Source organism: Callorhinus ursinus, unplaced genomic scaffold (genome assembly GCF_003265705.2).
Source record: "Callorhinus ursinus isolate GAN/ISIS: 27379988/994484 unplaced genomic scaffold, GSC_fseal_2.0 scaffold22, whole genome shotgun sequence".
Lineage (NCBI taxonomy): Eukaryota > Metazoa > Chordata > Mammalia > Carnivora > Otariidae > Callorhinus > Callorhinus ursinus.
The window spans coordinates 9,244,492-9,262,047 of NW_027397084.1; the positions used below are offsets into that span (position 1 = coordinate 9,244,492).

At 38.0% G+C, this 17,556-nt stretch overlaps 1 long non-coding RNA gene across 1 annotated transcript; it reads left to right on the forward strand.

Annotated features, from left to right (window-relative positions):
- Positions 1 to 368: 368 nt before the first annotated feature.
- On the forward strand, positions 369 to 15,475 carry LOC141374832 (uncharacterized). Its single transcript, XR_012381973.1, has 3 exons — positions 369 to 507; positions 9,441 to 9,547; positions 15,392 to 15,475. It is a non-coding gene; the product is annotated as an uncharacterized lncRNA (long non-coding RNA).
- Positions 15,476 to 17,556: the final 2,081 nt, after the last annotated feature.

Consider the following 17,556-nt stretch of genomic DNA (forward strand, 5'->3'; position numbering starts at 1 on the left):
GTCAGTGCCTTGATCTTGGACTTCCCAGCCTCCAGAGCTGTGAGAAATAAACTTCTGTTGTTTATAAGCCACCCTGTCTATGGTTGCAATATTGTGATTTATAAGAAATATATATCTGGACATTCAGATGACAAGATATATATATATATATATATCTCATATATATTTGGTCTTTGTCCACAGTTCCTGGTTCACAGCTCTCAAAACCCTTGGAATTTCGTGTGATAAGAGCAATAAAGGTGTCCTTTGTTATGATAATGAGGTGACTTTTGGAAGGCCCTTTGGTAACCTAAGGATGGGCCCTGGTTGCCAAGGGAACCAACCTGGTGATTAGAAGGTTGGAATTTTTCAGTTCTACCCTAGACCTCCAGAGAGGGGCTGGAGGTTGGATCAAATGACAATGGCCAATGATTTTATCTATCAGGCCTACGTAATGAAGCCTCCATATAAACCCCAAAGGACTCGGTTTGGAGAGCTTCCAGGCTGGTGCACACGTGAAGATGTTGGGTAAGTGGTGTGCCTGGAGAGGGCAGGGGAGGACGGTCCCCTTTCCCTGTTCCTTGCCCTATGCAGCTCTGCCATCTGGCTGCTCCTGAGTTCTATCCTTTTTATAATAAAATGGTCATCTAGTAAGTAAAATATTTCTCTGAGTTCTCTGAGCTGCTCTAGCAAATTAATTGAACCCAAGGAGGAGGCTTAGGGGAAGCTCCTTTCTGTAGCCGTTTGGGCAGAAGCACAGGTAACAACTTGGGCTTATGAGTGGTGTCTGAAGTGGGGGGTTGGGGGAGCAGTCTTAATAGGACTGAGCCTATAACCTGTGGAATCGGACACTATCTCTGGGTAGATAGTGTCAGAACTAAGTAGAATTGAGTTGAGTTCTTAGATACCCTGTTGTCGGTTGAATTGCTTTTGGTGTGGAACTCCCCTTCTGCTACTGAAATTAGTCGCAGAACCTATGTAATTTATTTTATTACTGCAGCCTGAGCTGATTAAGACAGGCGTTTAATTAGAGGTATTTACATAGAGAATGTGACTTAACTAGCTCTGTGACCTTGGGTAAATTACTTAATTTCTCCTTCCTCAGTTTTCTCGTTTGTAAACTAGGAATAACAGTAGTTCTAACCTGATAGGGGAAAAAAGGAAGTACATAAAAGTGCTTCAAAAAGGACCAGGCACATAGGATTATTTAGTATGCATTAGTTGTACTGAAAAGTATTGAAAAGTGTGGTCCAGTCCAAAACATCAGTCTCTCATTCAATTGAAACTTTCCCTGCTTCCCAGTTCAGGGCTAATCCACGTCTACGGATCAGAAATTGAGTTTTCGTCCACTGTTGCTCCACCTTACTGACCCATTTCTCTGCCCCCTCTCATTAAGCTGCTTCTGGCTTCCGCAGAGCAGAGGAAAATGTGCCAGGAAGGGGCAAATGCCTTTTAATTCACGTGTGTGTTTTTCTCTTGGCTGCTGAGTACCCTCTGGCGCTTCATGAGTCTAATGCAGTCTTTTTCATATGGGGGGGCCTGTGGGTCTACTGGAGTCCCCTACAAGGTTAGTCTGCAGACAAAGGGTGTCTGGATCAGGCAAGACTGATCTTGCCCTCCAGCTATATACTCTTGGAGTGTACCGGGTAGCCATCTTGGGCAGAGTCCTTTCAAGATGTTTCAGGTCTTTCGCTTTTAGCAGCATTAAAAACTGACGCGATTAGGAATCAGAATGAGCTTCGACCTCCAAATATATTTAGAATCCAATCTTTCTCACCACCTCTCTGATGTCACTTTGGTCCCAGGCACTGCCATCTTTTACCTGAATTATTGCAATGGCCTCCTCTGGGTGCCTAGATCCACCCTTGTCCCTCTAGGGTTTATTTTCAGTACAGCAGTCAGAGGGGCCCTTTAAAAATAGAAGTCACATAATGATTCTTCTCTGCTCTAAACCCTTCAGTGGCTCTATTTCATAGTAAAGACAAAATTCTAACAATGGCTTGCAAAGCATTACAGCTGACCCTTAGAACAACTCAGGGTTTAGGGGTGCCGGTTGGCCTCCTCTCTCCTTCCCTGTTGACTTCATCTCTTTCTACTCCTGAAGTCCCTGATCCAGGCTCCTTGCTGTTCCTCAATCATGACAGGCAAGTAGCCTCCTCGGACTTTCGTCCTGGCTCTGTTCTCTGCCAGGGATGAGCTCCCTCCCCGTTTTCCATGTGGCTAACCCTCTTCCTCTTTAGGACTTTTCTCAAAGAGAGACATTTTTCATTTTTTTCTGATTTTTCATTTTCCCAATGAAGACTGCCCTGATCGCCCCTTTAAAATTACAAGCCCGTAGGAGCACCTGGGTGGCTCAGTTGGTTAAGCAGCAGACTCTTGGTTTTGGCTCAGATCCCGATCTCGCAGTGGTAGGGTCGAGCCCCATGTAGGGCTCTGCCCTCAGGTGGAGTCTGCTTCAGATTCTTTCTCCTCCCCCCTGCTCACTCGTGCTCTCTCTCTCTCAAATAAATAAATAAAATCTTTTAAAAAAATAAATAAAATTGCAAACCCACAGACCCATGATAATCCCATTAGTCTTGATGGTGTTGTCATTTTCTTCTTTTATTTTTCCTTAATGCTCTTATCCCATTTAATATATTATGTAATTTTTTTCTTTATCATGTTTATTTTTATTATCTGTCTTATGAATGGAAGCTCTGCAAGGACCATGGTCTTTGTTTTGTTCATTTATGTATTTGGAGTGTTGAACAGTGCTTCACATAAGAGAGAGTGGATGTCGATACAGATGTACTTATAGATACAGGTATGGGTACATATCTGAATGGATGATTCTGGGTTTAGTTAGGTCATCCATTGTCTTCAGCTCAGAGCCTCAGTAGAAATTTCCAAATTCCTAGAAGACAGGAAAAGTCTCATTTAATATACTGCTACACAGTTTTTGTTGTGCTTTCATAAACATTGTCTCATTTGGTGTTTATAACAACCCTGTGAGGAAAAAAGTGCAACATTCCTTTCCCTCGGTTTCCCTTTCCTTCCTTTTTCTTTCTTCTACACTTGTCTTTACACGTGTCTTTTTGAATGCTTAGTCCTTGCCAACTTCACAAGGGTTTTCGGCAAGGATGAGATAGGGTTTTAGTAACGGGAATACTGTGGTAAGGGTATAGAGGAGAAGCACATCGGCCAACGTCAGAGCATCAGGATGTCTTCCTGGAGGCAGCCATGTCCAATTTTAGACCTGAATCTTGAGTAGACGTTAGTTTTAAGTGCGTGAGGAGGGCCTGGAAGGGTACAGAGAGCATTTCTGGCAATGGAGATTGTAGATGCAAAACCAAAGCTGAGCACGGTGCTTTCTGAGAACTAGAAGTTGCTCACTGTGGTTAGAACAGTGAAGGCGGTCAGGCGGTCGAGAGAGCAATGGAGAAAAATGGGGCATGACACAAAGTTTAAAAATAAAGAAATGGAGGCTCAAAGAGTTTTCTAAAAATCACTTTCCTGTGGTCACATGAGAAGTACAGCTAGAACCAGGTCGTTCTGTGCTTCTTCCCTGCTTTGCTGAGCTCACACCATGCCATACTTCAGAGTCATCTTGCTCCCTCTTTACCAGTATTGAGGAGAGAGAAAGACAAAGTCTGATTCCGTTCATCCCTTTCCCCAGAGATGCTTTTGGGAAAGAGCATTTTCCTTCATTTTCCTAAACAGTGGCCTTCTGAGGGAATGTCCTGCAGACAGAGGCCATTGGGAAGAAAATATTTTGGTTGTGTGGACATAATGTAATCTACCCTTTTTTTTGGTCTCCTATGGCTTTTTATATTGTTTATATTGTTTAACATTTTTAATCATTGGGTTCTTTTGTTTTTTTTGTACATTTGTGAGTTTTACTTTTTAGGCCTTCACCAGAGTGAAACTGGTTTGGCTGGTTTGGCTGGGGGAGAATTCTTGTGCTCAGCTGGGTCCTCACCTGTGGCCTTGAATGTAGCCTAGTTTTTCAGGAGTCCTTCTGGAGCACTGTGGCCCGTGGTGATCTAGCTGCGTTTCCATTTCAGTTCTGCAACATGATACCACTGGTTCATTCAAAACCTTGTTCACTGTATCATATTTTTTATGCTTGGTATATACTTTGCTAGAGGTTAAGATATATGGTAGTAACTAATAATGAAGTGACATGTTCTAAGTTTGTGTCTTAGTCCAAACTGCTTTTATATACTAAGGATAGAAATGTTCTAGTCATAAAACAGTATTTTGTAGATGATATAAGAAGTCAGTTCCTTATAATATTAGGTGTGGGTTCAGCTATAGAGTTTGTATATTGCTGAAATGTTGGCTTTAGCCATTCTCGGGAGCTGTCATATTTACAAAAATCTTATAGTATATCCTATGATTTGCCTTGTGCTGTTTTATTCGTAAGTACAATTTGGAGGCAGTATCAGGGAAACTAAAGACAAGATCAAGAAAACTGGAGTTTTAGGCAGTTTATTTAGATTAGTATAATTAAAAAATCACAACTCTGCCAATTATAATCACAAATAATTAAAATATTAAAAATATTAGTATTTTAAAATACATGGGAAGAAAATCTAGAATGAAAACTATCAAAACATGGAATAATGGACAATTAAAAAGCCCTTCTTTGTTTTCCAAATTTTCTACCATGAATATGAATTCCTTTTATGGTACAGAAAAATGCGCATTTCATTTTAAGAGCAGAGAACAGATATCTCTCTTTTCTTGGATAGGAGAGATCCAGCTAGGTTGTACATATTGATAACATCTATGAACCCACTGCCCCGTTCACAGTATCACTTACTGGTAAGTTAGCTAAGTTGGGCCAGTTATGTACCTCTTGAAGAGAAGCAGTGTCATCCTGGATAGACATTGTAGTGTAAACTCTTTGTAAGGACTCCTGTTGGCTGTCAGGACTACTCTGTTTTGAAGACTTAAAATAACTAGGGGACTTCTATTTTTTTTTCAGACATTAGAAATGAAGTTGGAAGGAGTCCAAATTTTTGATTAGTGAGTATTGGTGGTGGAAACTTAAAAGAATTTATTAGTAGACTTTTATTTTTTGAGCAGTTTTAAATTTAGAGAAAAACTGAGTGGAAAGTACAGAGAGTTTTTATATATCCCCCTCACCCTTCCACACACATAGTACCCCCTGTAAACATCTTGCATTAGGTGTTACCTTTGTTACAAGAGATGAGCCTGCATTGCTACAATATTGTTAACAAAGGTCTGTGGTTTACATTAGGGTTCACTATTTGTGTTGTACATTCTGTGGATACATGGAATGTAATATGTATAATGTATCATGTATAATGATACATGTGTAATGACATGTAGTCACCATTACAGTATCCTACAGAATAATTCCAGTGCCCTAAAAAAACCTTTTAAAAAAATCTTTAAAGCCTGTGGAGTCTTACGTGGACGTTCCATTCTGGTGTTCCCCTTCTCTGTTTTCTTTTTTTATTTTAAAGATTTTTCATCCTAATTAGATTTTGAGTCCATGGAGAGCTCCACAGATACTCCTGTTATGATCTATTCGGAGAAGTAAATCACTGAAGCAATTATTTCACTCTGAAGGAAAGTTCTAGGGTTTAAAACATGGTTGGATCCAGGAACTAACTGTTCATGGAAAAGTAACCTCTCCCAATGGCACTATTCATAGAAATGTAGCCTCCCAAACTTCCTGATTTCAATCATGTAATTTTTCTTGTGTGTTACTTTCCCTTCTTCTGATCCTCATTCTGTCCATACGTGTGTTCAAACCAAGTTTCCTTCGTTCCCTGAAGCCTTCTCAGAAACTCCAGACCTTACTCATTTCACTTTCTCTGTATTTATGTAACATCTCAAGTACTATTTCATTATATGCTGTCTATTACTGTTCGCTGATGTTTAAAGTAATTTGATCTTGTCTCCATAATTGGAATGTAAGTTTCCAGAGGGTAGTGATCAGAGGGATTGGGGCCATTTATGTTTATATTTCTTTGGTAATTCCTACATATAGTGGAATCTTCAAAAGCATTCTTAATGCATTAATCACCATAGGATCTCAGACCAGATGGTAAGTAGAGACATGCCCTGAATCACTCAGAACAGCTATTTGCATCTTCATATTCACTCACAAATTGTCACCTCTTTTTTTTTTTTAAAGATTGTATTTATTTGAGACAGAGAGAGAGAGAGAGAGAAAGATCGTGCATGTGCGTGAGCAATGGGGAGGGGCAGAGGATGAGAGAGAGGGAGAGAATCTCAAACAGACTCTCCGCTGAGCATGGAACCCAAAGCTGGGCTCAGTCCCACATCCTGAGATCATGACCTGAGCTGAAATCAAGCAACGCTTAACTGACTGAGCCACCCAGGCACCCCTTGTCAACTCTTTTATTTGCCAGAATCTTTTTGACGTAGGGATTTAAAATCTATAGAATGAGCATTTCTAGGGCTTAACATAATTATTCATTAAATATTGGCTACATTGAATTTATTTGAATTCAGAAGTGATGTGAGGAACCAATAGTTCCATGTATGGAAAGAAATGGCAGGGAAACAGTTATGAAATGTAAAGGAAAATAGGCTGACAAAAATTATGCCTTTATTTTAACTTATAAGTATATGATAAGTATAAAGAGTAAAAAAAATTCTCCAGAGTATTACATATGTTCATAGTGCAAATAAAAGAAAATAAGTATATTTACTAAAAATGTCCTAGAGCTCTATAAACCAGGACAAGCCCCATTCTTGTTGAACCCCAGAACCTCTTCTGTAAAATAGGGCTGATAACTTTCTTAAAAGATTATTCTAGATAATTTCTTGTGACCCATCTTGGCTCTAAAATGTTAGACTTGGGGATATTTTTATGTTCTCTGCATTGAACAGATAATCAAAGTGTGTGTGTGTGTGTGTGTGTGTGTGTGTGTGTGTGTGTGTGTGTGGTGTTTTCCTGTTCAGATCTTCTTATCCTAAGTGAGATCCTGCAACCAAAGTATAACCCTCCAAGGAATCTGTGGAAATACTGACAGATTTAGCAGCAGGAATAAATTCTAGGGGTTCATCTTGGAGTTCAGATGAAGACATTGGAAACCCTGGGGCAACTCTGAAAGAGATTATATTATTAAAGGAATTTGGATAGAATATAAAGTGTTGCAAAGCAGCATCTCCCTGTGCAGAGGGACTGTTATTGGTGATACAATGAGGAATGTAGAGATGTGGGTGTGTCACTGGGGAGTGCTCTTTGAGTGAGTGGGACTTTGGAGGGGCCAGAGTAGAATCATGAACCAGGTAATACAGGTATGCATTGGTTCTTAATTATGTACCCTCTTGCATTGTTATTGGAATTGTTTTATATATATATATATATAAAACATAGTCTTTTGTTTGTGACACTGTTGTTATGGTATTCTCCACAGTACTCAGCACATCCTTAGGCACCCAATAAACTCTTGTGGAGTGGTGATGTGAACGATGGCTGGGAATCCACCAAGGGGGCCATATCTCTTGACCTACAGCCTTAGAAATAAGAGGGAAGTGGAAAGTCAGTGAAGACAAGGGCTGAGCTATTAATAGGCTATGTGAACGGATGCTGTAACTGTGAACTAAAGAATTCACAGCCTGAGAAGAGTCAAAGTGTGTCTCTGTCCCACACAGGTAGCTAATGCAGGCAGCAGCTATTTCTTACCTGAGGGGCAAATCAGGAGAAACAGCTCTCAAGTCTGAGGTCATTTGTGTTACTCTTCTTCATGGAGCTGAAAGTCCATTAATAATTGTGTTAGAAACTCAGGTAACAAACCTGGATCATTTAAAAAAGGAAGATAAATATTCTTAAGTTTTTAACAAAACAGACCCAACCTGAAAGGCATTGCTTTAATGCTAATAATTAAATTAGACATCGTGCGTTCTAAAGGGGCTTGGCTATCATTGATGTTGCTCTCTAGGGATGGCTTACCTCGAGTGGCCAGAAACTGAATGGTGTTGGGTTCTGATTGGCCCATTATTTCTGAATGCTTTGTAGTTGCTACTTAGGAACAAATGTTTTGCCTCTTTTCAGCTGTGTGTCTATTCAGAAGTGATTTTCCTCTAAAGTCAAGGGATAACCAAAGTGATCACAGAATACTCTGTTTTTGTCCAAGGAAATGGTATGTTAGTTCAAAGAAGAAGCCATTCAGAGATGGTGGAATCATCCATTTACATATTTGTTTCTAATGAAATTAGAAGCAGTGAAACAAACACAGACTTTAGCCCTCTGAAATCCTAGTCTGTTATGTTTGAAATAATAATAGTGCCTGGAATATAGTAGGTGTTTGTTAAATACTTATTAAATGATTGAATGACTGTTTTCTTCAACCACATCTTTAAAAGCTTAATAATTCTCCCTCAGTTAGAAAGCCTTAATTTCTACAATGAGAGGAAAGTGAGTATCTGTGGAGGACTATTAGTGCCAGAAACTTTGCTAAGCACTTTAAATTATTTCATTTAGCTGGTGGTGTAACACCGTGAGGCAGGTATTGTAACCATATTTTACAACAGAAAAAGCTCAGCGTGCTCAAATACTGCACAGTCCCAGAATGGTGGAATTAGGATTTGGTTTGTGTGCTATACAGAGCTGTTTCAATTCATGTTGCAGTCTCGTTTTTTTTTTTTTTTCTTATTGCAACCACATGAATTAAGATGATAAACAGTAAGAACAGCTCCTGCATTTCCTCTTTCTGCAAAATCATCTTCCGTTACTCTCCAGTTTGTAAAAATCAATCTAGCAAAAGTTGCACTGGTACTTATTATAGATTTGGAGAAAGACTATAAACTCTAAACTGTTTTTGAGAAAAAGGGCCCTTTCCTCAGGATATTGTCTCAAATATTTGAGAAAGAGCCATCAGAAAGCACAACTCAGGTTCAGTAAATTAAGTGAAGCTTTCAGTTTTAATTGGAAATGAAATGCTTCCAGTTTTCACATTATCTTATTGATATTTACATCATCTTGTTGAGAGTTAAGAACATAGACTTGAGCCATATTGCCTGAGTTTGAATCCCAGCTTCTCCTCCTTTCAGCTAGTTGACTTTCAGAAAGTTACTTTAATCTCTGTTTTTCAGTCTCTTTATTTGTGAGATGGGGATAATCACAAATTATTATGAGGATTAAATAAGTTAAATTTTATAAAGCACTTAGAGGAGTATCCTACACATAGTAAGCTCTACTTGATATTTGTTAAGTAATTACATATAGTTTTGTGTTCCTAAAAGTGAGTACTTGTTAAAAAAAACTTTTAATACAAGCAAACCTCAAAATTTTGTTTTCTGTTCTTGGAATGAAAGTGACATCATACTTCAAATGAAGATTCTATAATGCTTTCAATGTAAAAGGATCGATATATTTGATTACCTGTGTGTCCTATTTTGTTCACTGGGGGAAAAGTGGAGTGGAGAGTTTATTCTTTTGAAATTATTTATTACTTGGCTGTGTCCACTTGCAGACAAACATCACAGTGACCAGTACCAAGCTTTAATCGTACTTAGCAGAGATTAGAAGGTGGGGATTTGGCAAGATCAAAAGCACTGGACAGCTGTTGAATCATAAAAGGTAAAATAGTCTCTGATAAAATAGTCTCTACATTTCACATAAGTGACATGATAATTGCCACTGAAAATATATTTAAAAAATAGAACTTCTAAATGCTAGGCAGTTACTTTTTAGAGATGACTGAATTCTAACTTGGGGAAAAAGTGATGAGGAACAGACAGAGTTGATAGCTGGGCAGGATATCAAGAAATGTATTCAACCATCATTTCCTACTCACAAGCGAATACGGCATTTGTTAGAAATCTGTTCCTGGTGCAAATCTTTTTTTTTTTTTTTTTTTGAGAGCTCATCCCTGATGCTTTTATTTGTGCCTTTTTTTTTAAGTCTTTTTTATTGTTATGTTAATGACCATACATTACATCATTAGTTTTTGATGTGTTCCATTATTCATTGTTTGTGCATAACACCCAGTGCTCCACGCAGAATGTGCCCTCTTTAATACCCATCACCAGGCTAACCCATCCCCCCACCCCCTCCCCTCTAGAACCCTCAGTTTGTTTTTCAGAGTCATTGTCTCTAATGGTTCGTCTCCCCCTCCAACTTACTCCCCTTCATTCTTCCCCTCCTGCTATCTTCTTCTTTTTTTTTTTCTTAACATATATTGCATTATTTGTTTCAGAAGTACAGATCCGTGATTCATCAGTCTTGTGCAATTCTCCTGGTGCAAATCTTAACTGATGGGGTGAACACGTGCAGAAGATAGGATAGAGGCAAGCATATGGAAAATGTGCCAGCTTACCTATGTTAACCTCTTTGGAATCTAAGGTCTCTCCAAGAATTAGAGATTTGGGTTTTGTGGTTACAAAACCCTGACATTTAAAATAATTCTGACCTTTCTCAGTGTTCCACTGAGGGCTAGAGACACTGCAAATTAAGAGAACACATATTCATCTTTAGAAAGACATGTAGTTGCTTTGTCAGCCAGTCCAGGGAAACATCCAAGCATGCAGACCAAATGGTGATGTTAATATATTGAGCATTCAGAGGGGAGTAGAGAGGAGCTAATATTTAGCTACCTCTGGCCTAGCTTTCCTATCTGCCACAGTGACTATCACCATCAAATATTGAGATTGGAACATCAATTTGTGCCTTCTGTATGGTCCATTTGGTACTCTAATGAACAACCTCATTCCTTTAACTATGCATTTTTGGTCAATAAAACTACCTCATCTGCAGAGAGTAAAGTATAGTTAGTGTTTTACCAAGTCATATTGAGGGTCAGACTGTTAACTGAATCAGAGGAAATTTTTGAAACAAATCTTTTTCCTATGGAATATTTTTGTTTCTTATTTAAAATTTGAGAAATAGGGATTTGATTCCATATTCTGCTGAGTTACTGTGTATTCTTAGAAAAGTCACTTAATCTCTCTGGGATTCAGAATTTTTTTTTTTAAAAGGTATTTATTTATTTATTTGACAGAGAGAGACACAGCAAGAGAGGGAACACAAGCAGGGGAAGTAGGAGAGGGAGAAGCAGGCTTCCCGCCAAGCAGGGAGCCTGATGCGGGGTTCAATCCCAGGACCCCGGGATCATGACCTGAGCCGAAGGCAGACGCTTAACGACTGAGCCAGCCAGGCGCCCCCAGCATTTTTATTTCAGAAAAGTGGAGTGTATGATATTTCTTGGTCATTTTCGTATGTTGGAGTGACGCATGAAGTCTTACCTAACAACGTTCTTTATGGACTTTGGATAGGTGAAGTGTGAATGTTAAAAGAACAAAAAGTTCATCTAGTTTTTTTGAAATTCGTTTATAGAATACTGGAGTTGACATTAATGTTAGGGGATATTCTAGTTCATGCCTCTTCCATTTAGAAATGAGGGAGCTGTGTTCCAAAGGGGACTCGTGCTTGCCTTGAATCTGTAACAGAAATAGGACTAGAACCCAAGGCTTCTGATGGAGCCACACACTGCCTTAATTCTGCCTTATAAAGGGCACTTCTTAAAATATTTGATTCAGGCTTTAAAAATGTCGCCGTGGAATCTGGAAGCAAGCCAGTTGCTTTATGATTTTTATCCTTTTTGGTATGAGTTATTAGCTCTAATTTTACACAGGTCGCAGTGTTACAGAAGGGGGCTATTGGAAGACAGCAAGATTCATGGGTTTTAGACCTTGTGCTGCAATAAAGCAACGCAAGGAGAGGAGGGGGCTTGGGGGGCACGTGATGACAAATGTAATATATCACAACACAAACTTCTACCAGCCCCAGCAGCAAAATGTGAGATGGCCAAAGCCTCTGACAGCGTGCGTAAGAGGGAGTGTGTCTGCTATGAAGCTTAGTCCAGAGAATGGCTCACCAGCTCTGACTTAACTTGCGACATTGAGTTTTGAGTGGCTAAGAGAGGAATAAACCATAATATATGATTACTGGGAAAACAACAACAAGGGTAACCTTCCTCTGAGCAAGACAGTAAAGCAGTTTGTACCTTTAGTAACTGAAGTTGACAGCTTTTCTAAAAACATAATTAAATTTTATAACTTTTTTTTTTTTACATTCTTTGCACTCCCGTAGAACCATGTATTACTCATTTTAGCAAAGCATGATCACAATGTGCTGTAAATTGTCTGTCTCTGGTACTCGCTTTAAGTGCAGTGGAAACAGAGGCCCCTAACTTCTGCTGTCAGCACATAGCAGGTGCCTGATAAATATTTGCTGAAATAATGAATGAATTAATGACACTCCCCTGCCCCCAGTCCCTAGTTTAATAATGGCCAAGAATAAGATTAAGATAGGAAATGATGTATAGGGTAAAGGGCTATTTGCATAAATTTATTAATCAATCAATCAATCAGTATTTTTGAGCGTCTGATGAACTAATGTCAGGTCATTTTTATGTTACTTTTTCTCATAGCATGTTTTGAAGATTGCCTTTCCATCAGCTTCCCTCTCCACAATTTATAAGTGCTTATAATAGTACAGAGCAGGTTGAAGGTGCTCCATAATCTTAATAGGGACTTAATGTCTTCTGCATCTATGACACTGAATCATGGCCCCAGTCAAACTTCTCCAGGGTGGGTTTGGTTGATCTCAGGAACTTTAGTGATTACACATTGTGAGGGAGTATCACTGGGGGATGATGGACAAGACTGAAATCGTGGGAAAAATGAAGTTGCTCAGCTTGCCAAAACAGTCATCCTGGGCTTCTGGTAGATCAGGAGGGTGAAGTCAGTGGTAGGTGAGGGAGATCTTTGATCTACAAAACTCAGGCTGTGATCCCAAAGAAAGAAAATGAAACACCCTAAACTTAATTTCTGTGAGAGTATCTAATCCTCCATTATAGCTAACCATTCGAAGAATGAATTTCTTATAAGCTTTCAAAACAGGGCAATCCTAGCCACCCCTACTACCCCAAGGAGTAGGCCAATAAACTAAAATCAATGGTTTGAAGCTTTCCTCCATTCTGAAACATAATAGTATCTTCACAGTAATTTGAATAGAATTAAACACTAAGAGAGAAGGAGAAAAGATAAGCTAAATCATATCAACTCTATTACTTTCAGCATTACCCAGACTCTTTCGTATCATGCTGTGATACAGCTTACAAGTTTTCTGATTGTATTTTATTTTTACTACCCCTCCCCCCCTTGGGTTACATGAATACCAAATGATGATCTGAATATATATTTTCTGGGTTATTCTCTTGCTATCTGTCTTTGTCTCTGTCTCTGTCTCTTTCTGTAATACTGCAGCTCATGAGGCAGTCCTACTGCTCTAAACATGGTAATGTGGCACTTCTATTTCCCTAGTTCAGCTGATTTCGTTATTCTCATACATTTTTATAATTGCTATTTTTCAGCTATCAAGTTAACACAGGTAGCAGTAAAGCTAGTTTCCATCTGAACCTGATTCTAGAGGTCACAGAAAGATTATATAACAAGACTGAGAAGCTTTGCAAAGTGTTTAAATAGCAGAGCATTTCTAGTAGAGTGCAAGAACGTAAAAGTGAAACCACAAACCCAAAACATTTTGCAATTAGTGACAAAACTGTGCCTTGTCAGATAGTGCTGGGGAATAGTTCAAGCAGAGGAGAGAGTTGCTAAAATGGCGATAAAGAGCATAATTCTGATTCTGTAACAACTGATTGCTTGTGTCCGATTTCTTGCCGTAATGGTTTCCCTTGAAATTTTGCAGGATTGGTAAATAAGACAAAAGAGAAGGAAAAAAAATTACGTTCTCTGTGTGAATGAAGTGATAGAGATTGTGGGTTATTTTTGGAAGCAAACTCTGAAAAATCTTAGTTCAGAAGCTTAAATGTGGACCGAAGGACTGTGTCCCGTTTCTCCCTGCTGGGTTCATTTAGGATTAAGCCCAGGCTGTCCTGCGTTTTAGTTGGAGACTCTCACAGTGGGGGTGATTGGACTTTCTCTGCCCTAGGCACAACATATGCTACTTCCCATCCCTCTAATAGGGCATTAGTTCTGCAGACAGCACTGGTCAAATGTACATTATTCACAATCACTTTAATGCAAATATGCAAGGCTGAGGGAGAAAATATGTCACAAAGAGGCGGTCACCCATTTCTTCTCTTTTCTGGTTCTCCCCCCCCTTTTTTTTTACAGGCTCTCTTCTATATGTTTGCTTTTAAAACAAATACAGTATAAAAATAAATAAAGGAATACGTAGCATCTACTCTGAGAACCATAGTACACCTCCCTGAAAATTCCCTAGACATGCCTTTTGTTAAACGCCAATAAGTAGGACCTTATAAATGGTTTTGTTTTTATTGTTCCTTTTTCTTTTCTCTCTCTCTCTTTTTTGTGACTATGTTTTTTTAATTAAGTGGAATCCCTGTGTGTGTTCTGACACTCGCATTTGTAAGAAACAGAAGAGGAATCAAAGCAAAGGGTAGAACTATATTTAATCTGTTAAATGAAAATAAAACACACAATTAGTTTTGTACTGCAAAAATTAGCTTCTGCCTCATTTTCAACCTCTATTTAAAGAACTGTTTGATTTCTCAATAACAAGGCATCTGATCTGTAGCAGAACATTTCTAAGACAGATTTGCAAATGTATATTACACAGGCATGCATTTTAAATCTGAGCGGAGATTATGTGTTATCTGTCTAGCTAAACCATGAAGATATAACTTACTTTGCCAGTAGTGAACCCATCTTACAAAATCAACTGCCAATATGGGAAAGACTCCTGGATTTCTGATACCTTCTTTCTGAGAAGTTAAACATCTCTGTTTCGTTTTGGAATATACCTGGTGAATTTATTTATGTACCACTATTTGTCACACAAGACAACTTGACATGCTAGGCTTTGCTTTACATTAAGCACATGAAAGTTCTTATATGTGCGGAATGAAAAACTAAAATGTAACCATCTGCACATGATATTTCGAGGTACATAAAATTGTGCCAGGGACCCTGAGAAGCCCATATGCATGAATAGCAATACAGAACTAAAAAAAATATGCAGAGTAATAGAACATTTGGAAGACATTGTACTTCTTAAAATAATACAATTAAAATGTTAAGCAAACCCTATGCTAGTCTAAGGTACAAGTGTAGCAAACATTTGCCATATGAAGGGAACAATATGCTTTTATTGTGACTCCATTCTGTTAATTTAATGATCTATGTCAATGTGCTTACATATCATGTAATGCACTTTTCCTGTCTTTTTTAAAAGTATTCATTCTAATCTACCTTTATGCTTTCTTACTGTTATGCTTATGTTTAACTTAGGAAATAGGGAAAATAAAAACCAAATGAAGTGTCAGGTCACCCAGTATTCTTTACTATGTCATTTTAATGTAGTCTTAACCTAAGATAATTACATTAAGAACATAATTTTTGTTTTCTTTCTTCCAAAATTATTTTTTAACTGAAATAGCCAATTACCCGATAGAAGGGAGAAAGTCTCTTCAGCTATTGGTGCCTTGTGATTTACGTGGACCTCTATTAATGCTAATGGAAGGTATGTGCATAAATCTGCCCACTCCAAAAGGATAATGGCCTCCTATTAGTCTCCTATAAAAGGGGCATAAGCAAAATCTGTCTTTATAAATGACCTAAGTAGTGAATTACTTAAGGGAGATTTATATCACATCTAATTAAATAGTTGTAATGATTTTGGTAGCATTTTGTTTACATTGTTATAAATTTTAAAAAATGCCACAAGTCTTTGACTATATAAACTGCTAAAATTAATTCAAGGCACTATAATTATTAATTAAATACCTGCATTTTCATAGAAAATATATTTGATCGTGAAAATGGATCTCTCATTGTTCCTAGGAAAAAGAATACATGAAACTTTTGTTTTATTTCATTGTAAGTTGTTAAAAAACACTGTCACATGCCCAATTCTAATGAAAGAACCACAAGGTGATTTCACAGTGTGTTGTATCCACTTACTGTTAAATTTAAAAAGAATGAAAAACAACTAGATTTTCAAATAAGAATGAAATGACTTCATTTAAGTCAATAACACAGCCAACATTAGAAACAAGATTCTTGTAAAATCGAGATGAATAAAAAGGAAAGAGTGTGTGTGAATTATTATCCTGAAGACTCACCTGACAGTCCGTAAGTAATTCCTGGGCCCTAGGGAAGGTCACAGTGTTAACAGTAGTTAGCCAGGCAACTGCATGATGCTAAAACTAACATTTGCCTCTAGGGGCATTTGCATTTTAGACCTCATCTCTAATAGTTTTCTTTTAGAATGTTTTGCCTCTTTTAAAGGATCCAGTCGTTAAAATCATATTATTATACCACTGCCTGAATTGGCCCTGGCTTATGGCCTGATCTGAACTTTGCCAGACAGAGTACAAAACAGGGGAATGGTAGAAGGTTTGGGAATCCTGGAAATAGGCTGAGTGGTTTGCCCTTTGGGGATTTGCAAGTCTACAGTGACATAGATATGGTTGTCTGAGTCTTCATTTAAATGGCCTTTATTGCTTGCACTTCAGTTCATATAAGTCTATGAAATCAGTATTCGGAGTTAGTGTTGGGATACTTGATTTGGGGGCTAAGTTAAATATATGAAATCAGATCCAGAGGTTCTACTTACTCTACACAATCTTTTACTCTAAAAAATAGGGCTATCAGGTTATCTGTTTCTTTTCTTCTTCTCCTTCTCCTTCTCCTTCTTCTAATTCTTCTTCTTCTTCTTCTTCTTCTTCTTCTTCTTCTTCTTCTTTCTTAAGATTTTATTTATTTATCCGATACAGAGAGAGAGAGAGAGAGAGAGAGAGAGCACAAGCAGGGGGAGCGGCAGGCAGAGGGAGAGGGCGAAGCAGGCTCCCTGCTGAGCTGGGAGCCAGATGCGAGGCTTGATCCCAGGACCCTGAGATCATGACCCAAGTCAAAGGCAGATGCCTAACCGACTGAGCCACCCAGGTGCCCCTGTTTCTTTTCTTGAATGAATTTTGGTACTTTGTATCATTCATGGAATTTTTCATTTCATCTTAATTGTCAATTGTTTTGCATAAAGTTCATAATCTTTATTATTTTAATGTCTATAGAACATGTAGTGATGTTACCACTTTTATTTCTGATATTGATAATTGCGTTTTCCCTCTTTCTGATTAATCTGGCTAGAAATTTATAACATTTATGAGTTTTTTTCAAGGAAACAGATTTTGGGTACAATTTTTTTCTATGGTTTTCCTCTTTTTTTTTTTGCTCTTTATTATTTTGTTCATTCTGTTATTTTGGATTTAACTTTTTTGTTTTTAAATTTCTTGATATTATTAATTTGAGGCTCCTCTTTTTAATATAGGAAATTTAAAGCTATCAATTGCCCTCTACATTCTGCTTTAGCTGCATGCTACAAAATTTTATATGATGTGTTTTCATTTGCTTTAAAACATTTTCTAATTCTCATTGTGATTCCTTCTTGGATATAATTTCTCCTTGGATATAATAAGTCTTTTTCTCTGATTGCTCTTGCATTTTCTATTTGTCATTGATGTTCAGCAGATCGATTGTGAGGAACCTTAGTGTGATTTCTTTTATGTTTGTTGTGCTTAGGGTTTGTTGAATTTCTTAGGTCTG